Source organism: Aythya ferina, assembly GCF_964211825.1.
Source record: "Aythya ferina genome assembly, chromosome: 6".
Taxonomy (NCBI): domain Eukaryota; kingdom Metazoa; phylum Chordata; class Aves; order Anseriformes; family Anatidae; genus Aythya; species Aythya ferina.
The window spans coordinates 11,113,117-11,123,895 of record NC_140303.1 but is presented as its reverse complement, the minus strand read 5'-3'; positions in this window follow the sequence as shown (position 1 = coordinate 11,123,895).

The window sequence follows — 10,779 nt, the reverse complement described above, 5'->3', positions numbered from 1 at the left end:
AAGAAATAAACGTTTGGGCCTTATTCCCGGTGAATGTCAGCTTAACTGCGTTGTGTGTTTGTGTCTATTTATACCCACGGAGGATCTAAAATTACAGCTTTAAGCAGGAAGCTAAACCGAGAGTTTTTAACAAGTCTGAGCAGTTGAATTTAATGCTGTGGAGCAGGGGGGGCACTTCTGATACGAGCTGGGGAGGAGGGCTAGGCCTGACAAACCGTAACAGGAGACAATTTTCACCTTATTAGCCACCTGATGAAAACCAAGCCTTTTTAAATACTCCTCAGGACAGAAACCACAAAATGTTATTAAGGCTGGAAAAGCTTTTCTGGAGTCGGTTAGAGAGGGGTGAGACAGAGGCACAAGCCCAGGAATCCTGAGCAACTTACTGTGAGGGGAAACTGAGGCAGACAGCTGCAAAATGACTTCCTACAGCCCCACAGCAGGCCAGGAGCAGGAGCGTAGAGGAAATCCTCGTCTGCTGGGTCCCCAGGGGCACACAAACGCTGAGGCTGTGGTTATAGGTGGCCTGCAGGAAAGAGCATAGCATCGTTTTTACAGGCATGTTTTTTGCTGGAATCAGTCCTCCCTCTGTGACAGTTCTGTCCCTGCAAGCTTTGGATGAATGTGAACTCAGCACACAACCCTGTGGTACAGAAGGAAAAAAAACCCCACACCTTTTTGCAGTAGCTCACATCCAAATTTCAGACTCTGTTTTGTTATTATTCCCAGCAGCTCTGCCTGGAAACCCAAGCGAGCGGTCCCAGACTGTGGGGATGACCACACAAGCAAACTTCCAGGACAAAATTCCGGTCCGTCCCGTACGTTTTGGGAGAGGCTGCAAAAGCACAAGAGCCCTTTTCTCTCTGTGGTGTCACGGCGTGCTCCTGAAGCACACCGGGAACTAACGCAACCCTTGGGCATGGATTTCCTTGAAAACCTGGCCCCTTAGGTTTTATTTGCCTTTTTAGCAGGATAGACAGCAAACAGCACCCTTCACAGTGCTGCCCCATTTGAAGGTGATGCGTAAAGAGTTCATAAATGATCAGCGGAGCTTCTGGAGCATGTTACAGGCAGGAAAATCAAACTGCCTGGTGCTGCCCATGGATTCCCCATTTACTAAAATTCAGCCCCCTTTTCCAAGGCTTGCTATCAACTGCACCTCCTTTGAAAGCACAGAGATGGATGGAAATTAAATCCCTTCCCGGACATGGAGGTGGCCTTTATTTACTGTAAACATTATTCCAGGTTTAAATTCGGAAATGAAACAAGGGCTGGGCGAGGAGCCCGGATTCTGGCCAGGGCTCGCCTGCAGCCGGAGGTGAGTGGCGCTGCCAAGGCGTGCTCCAGTCCTCCCCGCGTGGCACAGACCTTGGCTTCCTTTGGATCATTTTGTACGCCCTTCAGACGGGAAAGGTTCGTTTGCACAGACATCTGAGCAGCTTACTCATACGTGTTACTCACCGGCCGCTTGCTGATGGGGAAGGAGCAGCTCAAGCCCCCAAAACCAGCCGCGAATTACCCTAAAGCGAAAGGGCTGGGCTTGATTCAAGTCTGCCCCGTGGTTTGTGTTAAAAAGCAACATCAGTTGGAAGGAATTTCCCTCAGCTGAAAGTCAGGGAAAACATATTTTGGACTATTGAATCTTCTGGGTATTTCTCGAATACCAGAACACAAGGGGTCAGGAGCTGGGGGGAATCCTTTTTTTTTGTTTGTTTGTTTTTTGCTCTCAGTTGTTGTCTGTATGGCCAAGTTCTGTTCAGCAAACTTCCCCGAGCGCACGCCCAGCCTCAGGCAGCCACATCACCCCTCGGACCACCAAACTCAGCTGAGCAATGCCCCGGGGAGTTAGGATCCCAGCAGATAAATTCTCTGCAAGGCAGCTACTGACAAGTTGCTAACTATAGTTCATCATAAATGTTGTGCTGACTGCGTTTTCTTACCTGTGTAGAGGGGAAAAGGAGGCATTCAACATTTTCTACGAAGGCATGGAACCCCTTTTTTTGGGAGCAGCCCTACCTTTCCCCGTGCCTTGTCTTCCACTCCAACTAAGCAAGCAGTCAGAAGTCTGGTTTGCAGATTTAGCCGGCTTCCCCTTCCTTTTATGTGTGGCTGCAATTCCCAGTCAGGCTTTTGCACCCTAAGCTCCTATTGCAGATGAACAAAACCAGACACTGCCAGCTTGATGTTTGAAGCCAGCCCCCATTCTACTCAAAAAAAAAAAAGTCTGTAAAAAAGGTCTGCATCTGCAAACACAAAGCTGATGACACTCACCCTTGTCCTATGCTTCCCAGGACCCAGCTTTCCTATAGGGTGTAACAGGTTGCTCTTGTCACTCTCGTGCATCTCCTTGAATCTAGCAGTATAAAGCATTCAGTAAATTTATTTTTTTTCTAAAATCCTTTTTAAAAAATATTATTAAAAAAGGGCAAAGAGTAGTTTAAGTATTCCTCCACCGCCGCGTAGACTGTTTCCTATTAAAGGCAACTGTGTGCAGCATTTCTATTAAGATTCTGCTTCCTGTTGTGTAACAGGGAATGTCAAAAATCCCAGTATCGCTTAAGAAGTTATTACAAGCTCCAGAGAGTTTTCTATTCCCAAGAAATCTCTCCCAGTGGGAAGCTGGAAAAGTTGCTGTTGAATTTACAGCAAATGCCTCAGATCCTATGTAATATTTACGGTGTCCCTCTCATCTTATCCAGGCTGGCTTGCTGTTTTGCTGCCATGAAAGAAAAGCCTGTTTCAATGGTTAAGGGCTGTGACGTTCACTTATAAGGACATTGAAGCGGATGCGATAGCCACAGGAAATGTCCCAGCCTCACTGAGGTACCTCAGAGAGGTATTCAGTCAGATGAGAATTCACTAAGCTGATTCCCAGGGAAAAAAATGCAGTAACTTGATGAAGGAAGAGAAAGAAATGCGACGGGTCTGCATTCATGGTTTGCCAGATCTGGATTCCATGAAAGCCAGAGGAAAAATTCCCATTTGCTTTCACAGGAGTAGGATTTTTACCCCGAAGAGCTTCTGTTCAAACAGAATTACGCTTCATTTTGAAACGTTGCAAGAACTGGGTGGTGTCCATTTGTATAAAGGCTCAGGGAGAGGCAACTTCCATCATTAGGGATCACTGTCCTCAAAATAACATCTGGGTAAGAGCAATCCCAAACTGAGCATGTTAGTTTTAAACACTGGTCCTAACCTAACCTGGATCCGCCACGGCTGGTGCTGACCATTCCGATGGATGGCTCTGTTTTCGTGCGAAAGCTGCAGGAGATGCCTCTGAACTTGTCTGTCCTTGGGGCTGTACTTCAAGGGCGACTCATCTGCAGCTTGCCTGGGGGCAATTCCAGGGCTAATTAGGAAGTTGTTCTGGCTTTGCTGCCTGTGGAAGAAATGAACACTGGGTGGAAACAGTTCTACGTGCAAACCTGTCAGAGAGACAGTGGGGATAAAGGGAGGATGTCTTTTTTGGGTTGAGCTTGGTACAGTACCTAAGTGACACATGGATGATGCACACATACTGTGGCAACTCCCTTAATGAATCTTTTCACAGTCCTACATCTTAGCCCAAACTTTTAGAAAAAGAGTTAAGGGCTTAGAGCCCATGTATATGTATTTAAAGCTGACCATGAATCATGTGTGCCGAGCACTCAGCAGTTTCCACAAGTCCTAAGGGAAGATGCTGGGTGCCCAAAAATTCTTTAATTATGGGTATTTTTTAAAGAGATGTGAAGCTATGTAGCTTGAGACAGCCTGTTCCAGAGGTGCTGCAGGCATCAGACAGATTCGAAGCTGAGAAAACAGGATGTGGCACCTGGATGAAGGGCATGAAGTGAGCAAAAAAGAGGCCAAGGGCCAAAAATGAATCCTAGCTCCAAGCGTGCTAGGTGGTAGCATCGACTCCCAAGGGGAACAGCCTGAGCTTGAGTCACTGCAAGGTGGTCTGAGCAAAACCCTGGGAAATCTTGCCCAGATCAACCTGTTCCCCGTGGATGGGCAGCACAACCCAGCAGGTCAGCGTGTGCTTCCCGACGTCTCCATCAACACAGAGGAGATTATGTGGGAAGGAGGAACCCGCATTAGCTGTATCCTTCAGGGCAAATTACAGCTCAGGAGACAAGCAGCACTGTGAGCAAGGAGCAGCTAGGTGCTAAGCCCATTATGTCCCTTTTTAGTCCCCTTTGCATATTCGCACGTACTCAGGAAGAAAGTCATCACACCAAATAAACCACAGCCTTGCTTTAGACGTGGGCAAATTGTCCCAGATGAAGGCAACGCTGGAGTAAAAGGAATAAAACATTTAGCATGGTGTCTCATGAGACATGCAGAGTGGGGGAGATGAGAAACCCTTCCTCCAGATATCAAGCTGATCGAAGAACCACAGGGCGAGGAGAAATAGTAGCTGCTCCACACTGAAAAGCAGAGATGCTGAGGGGAGCGGTAAAAAGATTAAAGTGGGTGTCTGGTTTTATTTAACATCTTCATTAATTCCTTGAGAATACAAAGGAGTGAGTGCCTTCACATCTGAAATGGCTTTGAAACAGGCAGCCAACATCCGTGTCGCACCGAGCTCAGAAACGCGAGGAGGGAACGATGAAACGAGGCTCAGTTTAGGAGAGCGAGTGCCAGGGAGGGAGAGTGATCCAAAACACAGATACTGGGGGGAAGAAATACGAATTGAAAGCAGGGATTAGGAGGAGGATGTCATCGGAGACACGGATTGCTAAAATATCAAGGCAAAGTGACTGTCATCAGCTTGCGGTGTCTGTGTTAGAGGGGGCACATCTCTGGCGCAGGGAGCACGAGTGGAAACCACTGGTGATTGCAGCCCTAAGTGGAAACAGGAGACAGCTCAAGGCTGGACAGGAATGTGTAAGAGATAAATGCAGACAATTTAAAGACATATTGAAATGGTTAAATTAAATTCAGAAAATTCTTGCGAGAAGCTAAAGTTACCCTTCGAGAGCTGTGGTACTCCAAAAATATTTGTAAGTCCCCACCAGCTACCAGCTCTTTGTTCAAAAATATATTCAAAAAAGGATGTTCAAAATCTCAGATTTTCAGAAACCCAGTTAGAGACCGAGGATTTGGGACAGGTCAACTCATCTTTGTGCGAGCTGGCAACAGCAGAGCTGAGATACAGCCTCCGAGGTACCAAAGACGTGTTTCAGCTCCCTGGTATGTGACAGCAGTCCCTAGCCAGGATGTACGCCTGTTTACCTGTTAACCAGATTTTCAGAGCACATCTGTGATCTATGAACTTACCACTTGGGGAAAAGCTGAGCTGAAGGAGAAATTGTGCATCTCTGCATAGAAGAGTCCAATTTCTTGATAGTTTTCTTTCCTGGGGTGACTTTAAGTAAGTTTATTGCTCACGGCTGCAGGCCACAGTCGGATCCTGCAACAAGAAGGAGATGAGGAAAATAACACCAGGGATGCTCATGGTAGGGATCAGCACACTGCTTGCTGGTCCTGCAGCCCAGCTGGGCTAGAAGGAACACCTGAAGAACAAAAACCCAAAAAACAAGTCTGCACGGAAACAGGAAAGGCAGGCAGGCAGCAGGCAGCACATGGAGGGGACAGCATGGTGTAAGGGAGCCCATCTCTCACACGTGATGCTTGGGAATTTCTTAGGGACTAACGGCTTGCTCCTCAGCCAGCCAAGTGCTGAATTCAACCCGCATTCCTCTCACCACCTCATTACCTCGCAGCCATTCCCCTGCCCATGTCTGCTCATTTAAACAGGGCTCCTTAAGGCAGAGGATGCTCGTTAGGGACGTGGTACGATAACCACGGCACTCGTGCGCCTTCCTAATTTGATGCATCTGATGAGCCAGAACTTAACGAATGCAAACTGCTGCCCAAGTTACTTAGATCTGGGCAGGCACTTTCTGTCTTCCTCAGCATATTCTATGGGCTGATCTCATGACGTTCTCCTTCATGCCAGGTTTTTTTTTTTTTTGTCTATCCGAATTTTCTTTTTCCACTAGAAGCCTCCAAGCTGGGCTCCTCTCCGGCACTTTGCATGTATTATTTCACTGCTTCGCTGGACTGGTTCAAATTATCATTTTCCAGCTGAGATGTATAGACTAACTCGTTCAAGACCACTTTTCTCTGCGTGTGACAACGCAGATTTCTCTGTGGCCCTCGAGGAGGTAAAACGTGCCCAAGGTGCTGTGGGAAAACCAGTGTGCGGGGAGCGAGCCTTTAGACGGAGGAAAGAAGTTGTGCTCTGTAAGTAGGGTGAAGCTGTGTGCTTTCAAGTGGATTTTCCCTGGTTTGGGGGATAAACTGATTGGCAAATAACAACCCAGTGTGGGCAGTGGGATGTCACAAACTGCATATGGGAAAGGCCAAATCCGGGTTTATTTCCACCACTCACAAAAGGAAAAAAGCACCATCTCATGGCCATAGCTCTGATATTTGACACAGAGCTTAAATTCACATGCAAGGTAATCTTATAAAGTAAATGGTGTGTTTAAGTTACAGCACCTGAGGTTCTATTTATTCTTCTTCATGGAACAGATAGCACTTAAAAAAAAAAAAAAAAAAAAAAAAAGCCTAAGAAATAGGTGTTACCAATCCCCATACAAGGAAAATTCATACCAGCAATACAACTGTGAAAACTCGGATTTCCTTGAGCTTGTTCTCCTGGAGAAGAAACAGTTCCTGTGCCATAGGAGCCAACCTGACCACGCATCGAACTGCGACATGACCAATACCTGGATGAATGTTGTGAAAATTAACTCACGGGTGATTCGAGAAGTTAGGCAGCAAAAAGCAGATGTGATGATAAAAATCACAGCTAACCCTGGACAATTTATTAAGGGCTGTGGGGAAAAAGAAAAAAAAATAGAAAAGAAGGAATCAGTTTGCAAAATATGATTGTTTTTGAGCAGTTTGCTTAGCAACAGGCCAACAAATGCTCCAACCATGGCTTTGTTTCATACTCTCACAGCAGTACCAAACGGCATTTCAACACACCCCGGTGACCTCAACTGCACTGCTCTGAAGCCGGGGCATCTTGCAGCTCCCACCGTGCAGCTTTACCCCAGCCTCAGCCCCGTGGCAGAGCAGAGCACGTCTGTTTCCTCTTTCCCACGTTGCAGCAAGCCATTCTCCCAGTTGCTCGGGCTGGGCACGACGGAAGAAAGCGAGGCGATGTGCCAATTTCCCTGGCTGTGGGCATCGCCCTGGTGCAGCTCCCCTTGGCTCCGCCTGGCCTCGCTTTCCCAACACCGAGGTTGCTGATGGGGAAGTCAAGGTTAGGTCAAGGTCTTACAGCCTTCCTCGTTGGGCACAGAAAATGAATCAAAGCCCAAGTAAAGGCTGTTTTCTTTTTTTTTTCTCCACGTTTTCTTTTCCCAGCACCTCACGTGTGCCAGTTCCCTGGCTTTGGGAGCACAGCTTCACTTTTCGGAGCAGACCCGATAATTTGGTTCCAGCAGCAGAAATAATTCAGGCAGCTTAAACAAAGGCCACTGGAGCTATTGGGAACAGAGAAGTGCCAGAGACTTAGAAACTCAGCCTGAAATATGTTTCAGGTCCATTTGTATCCCTGCATCTCCATGGACTGGGGGTGAGGGAAGTAGCCAGGTGGTATAGCTTTAACCGGGCCCATTTTGAAGGCAAAATGCCTTAATTTCATTATAGTTTAATTGACTTAATTGCCACTTTGCTGTTTGGGCAGTCAGTACCTGCTAATCTCATGGGCTCCGCAGTGCTGGGCAGTGCACCTGAGGGCTTGCCTGAGCCAGAGATGTGCAAGGCTCAGGTTTGCCCACGGCAGGAGGGCTGGCAAGCACCATCAGACCACCTAAGCTTTAAAACACGACAAAGCCAAGCCCAAATGCACCCACAAGCCTCTGCTGGATGAGGCAATTTCAAAGCAAGTGGCTCAGCAGCTGTCCTGGTGTGGCATGAGCCCAATTGCAGAGAGCAGCGTGGTCCAGTGCTGGGAACCCTGGAGCAGGATTTACTGTGCCAGCGAGTCCCAGCCTCAGTGTGGGATCGTGACCTGGCTCAGGTCAGTGGCAGTGGGGTCAGTGGCTGATTAGCTGCTGAATGCACAGGGACCTGAGCCCGCTGAGAACAGCACGGCCATGACAAGTGTGTTCCTTCTTGTTCTCAGAGTTCAGAGCCCCTCACTTTGCAGTGTGTCTCTGCCCCCATCACACCCTTCCTACCTCCCCACGCCGAACCGCAGAGGGTGGCAGCGCCGAGTACATCTGTTTCCTGTTTCACAAACTGCTGTCGCACACTTCCAACAGGCACTCTTGTCTGAAATTGAGAGCCAAGCAATGTTATTTACAAGTGTTTGTGCTCCCGAGCCTATCTGGCTGCTCTGTACTGTACTGCCTGCTGAACGCGGAGCCAAACATCAGAGCAACTCCTTTCCCATTATTTGGAAATTATTATTTTTCTCTTACTGCTATTGAAAGTAAATGTGTACCTCAGATATCCTGACATATTTATCAGAAATAATCAAAGCAGACAGAAAACAGCTTCAAATGTGCAATCGTGACTTGAACTTGTCATAAGTACTCCTTAATAAGTTGTTACTAATAGTGTTTGCCATGAGAACCCGCGGGCCAAGTGAGTGTACGTGCTGCCTTCACTGCAGTGAGTCCAGCGGGTGAAACCCTGGCCAAAAAAATTAGTGGTGGAAGGCCCCAGCGACTTGGCTACAGGCTACATCACACACTTCTGCAGAGATCTCTCACGAGACTCATTGTTCGCCCAGCCAGAACCTAAATGAGACCCAAAAACGAGCACCCATTGCCTCCGCCGCTGTACACTGTGCCATTGCAGCGTTGGGAGGAGATGGTGCCTTGCCACTCACGGCTGCTCATGCATCCACCTTTCCATCGAGGCTTTCTGCCACCTTCTGCTAATGCTTTGGATGCAGCCAGGAAGGCTGAGGCAGCCAGAGAGGCTGAGCTGCATCCATTTAACAGCTTCTTTACTTCTCCTACCCCGTGGGGCTGTGTCCAGGAGGACTCCCCCAAAAGGAGCTCAGCTCCCCAGTGTTTCACGTTAAGTAGCTTGAGACTGACGGGCCCAGCCACGTGCTTAGGGATGAGCATTAGTGCAAGGATTTGCAGAGGTAGGACCCTAATCCAGAGAACGGTGTTGATCCCTGGTACCATGCTGTTGATTAATGTCAGTCCTGGGGCATCACCAAAAAGGAAAGCCTGTGCTTCGGGATGCTTCCAGGACCAAAGTCTTATCCCCCAGCCTGCCTCAGCCTCTGCTTGCCACTTACACATTTTGCAAGCAGAGCTTGAAGCTGAAAATATGCAGGCGTGCAAAAGCGTTGGCACTTTGCAGGATGAGAATTTGCAGATGCTTTGGCAGGGTCTAAGTCCATCCACCATGATGGCTGCATGAGGAAAGAGGGGAGAGAAAACAAAAACGACCTCACAGGTCTGCAGCTGCTTGAGAAAGCAAAATATTCAGCATCATTTCCTCCATGCCTGTTACCTGGCATATGACTTTCTCTTCCCTGATGCACCAAATGCGAGCAGCTCACAGGCTTCACCTCCTATTGATGTGCAGGGTCTCAGCACTCTGCTGCAGGCTCTCATCTCTCCACTTCTTTCCTCTCGCTCCTCAGCTTCGACGAGATCTCCCAAAGCAGCTGCACAAAGAGGAAACAGGACTCAAACCTCTGAACCTCAGGTGCACCCCCTATATAATCCCCCAATTCCCCTCCCCGTGACTCAATGCACCAGCACTTCAGGCACCACTTCTGCACCAAATGAAAACTGCAGCACCTTAGCTTGGAAAATAGCAGCCTGGGCTTTTAGTTAGACTTTAATCCTCACCCTAGGGACCACGGGGACAGCCTTGCCAGTCTCTGACCTTCCTCAAGAGGTAATTCAGCAGGGATTTTGCAGAGAGATTCCTGAATTGCAGGAGGCCGCCTGGTTCTGGGGCAGAAAACAGGACTTGGGAGTCGCAAAGCTGGCTCCTGTGTTTACAAGAAGATTAATCTTGTGATGATCACAGCTTGTGATGTTTCCCAGGCAGCCCTGCAGATGCGGCGGGGACAAGGCCAGGCCCCTCGAGACCCTCGCTGATAAACAAGGCCGGTATTTGTGGTGGCTCTTTTCCTGTGGGAGCTGAACCCAGCTTGAATAAATGGCTTTCTGCAGAGAGTAAATGAATCCATGGCCTCGAACCATGGAGCTGCATTCACCACTTGTCGTGTGTTGGTACATGCTGGCACTGGGATGCCCTCTTACAAGTCCCAGTGAGGTGCCAACTTCTGAAGAAACTGTTGGACAAAATGCACCAGAGACACAGTGTGAGCACCATTTTACACCAGTCAGTGGCTCTTTTTCCTGGACCGACACTTGATGTGGTAATAGTTTTGCAAGAGGATGATATTTGTATTTACTTCCATTTTTTTCCTAAGCATAAGAGACCTTTTTGTTACTTTTTTTTTTTTTTTTTTTTAAAGCTAAATTGCCTTTCAAAGGAAGCTTTGATTCCCCTGGGTAGACAGCCACACTCACTGGTGGATGATGGAGGCTGGAAAACCGTAGGGACCCTGCTCTTAGAGCCTTCCCAAATCCTCAGCTGCACTCCAAGAGGCCATGCCACATTTGGGGGAAGGAAAGGGAAAATGTGTCAGCTCAGCATTAATTTCCAGAGAAGAAAGGGGGCAATCCTTATGTGTGTTTTGTCTGCCACGGTCAGGAAGCGCAGCAGACACAGCTCAGCACCAGCATCATCTGCTGGCCTTACTCGTTCCCTTGGGTTGAGGCCCTCTGGAGA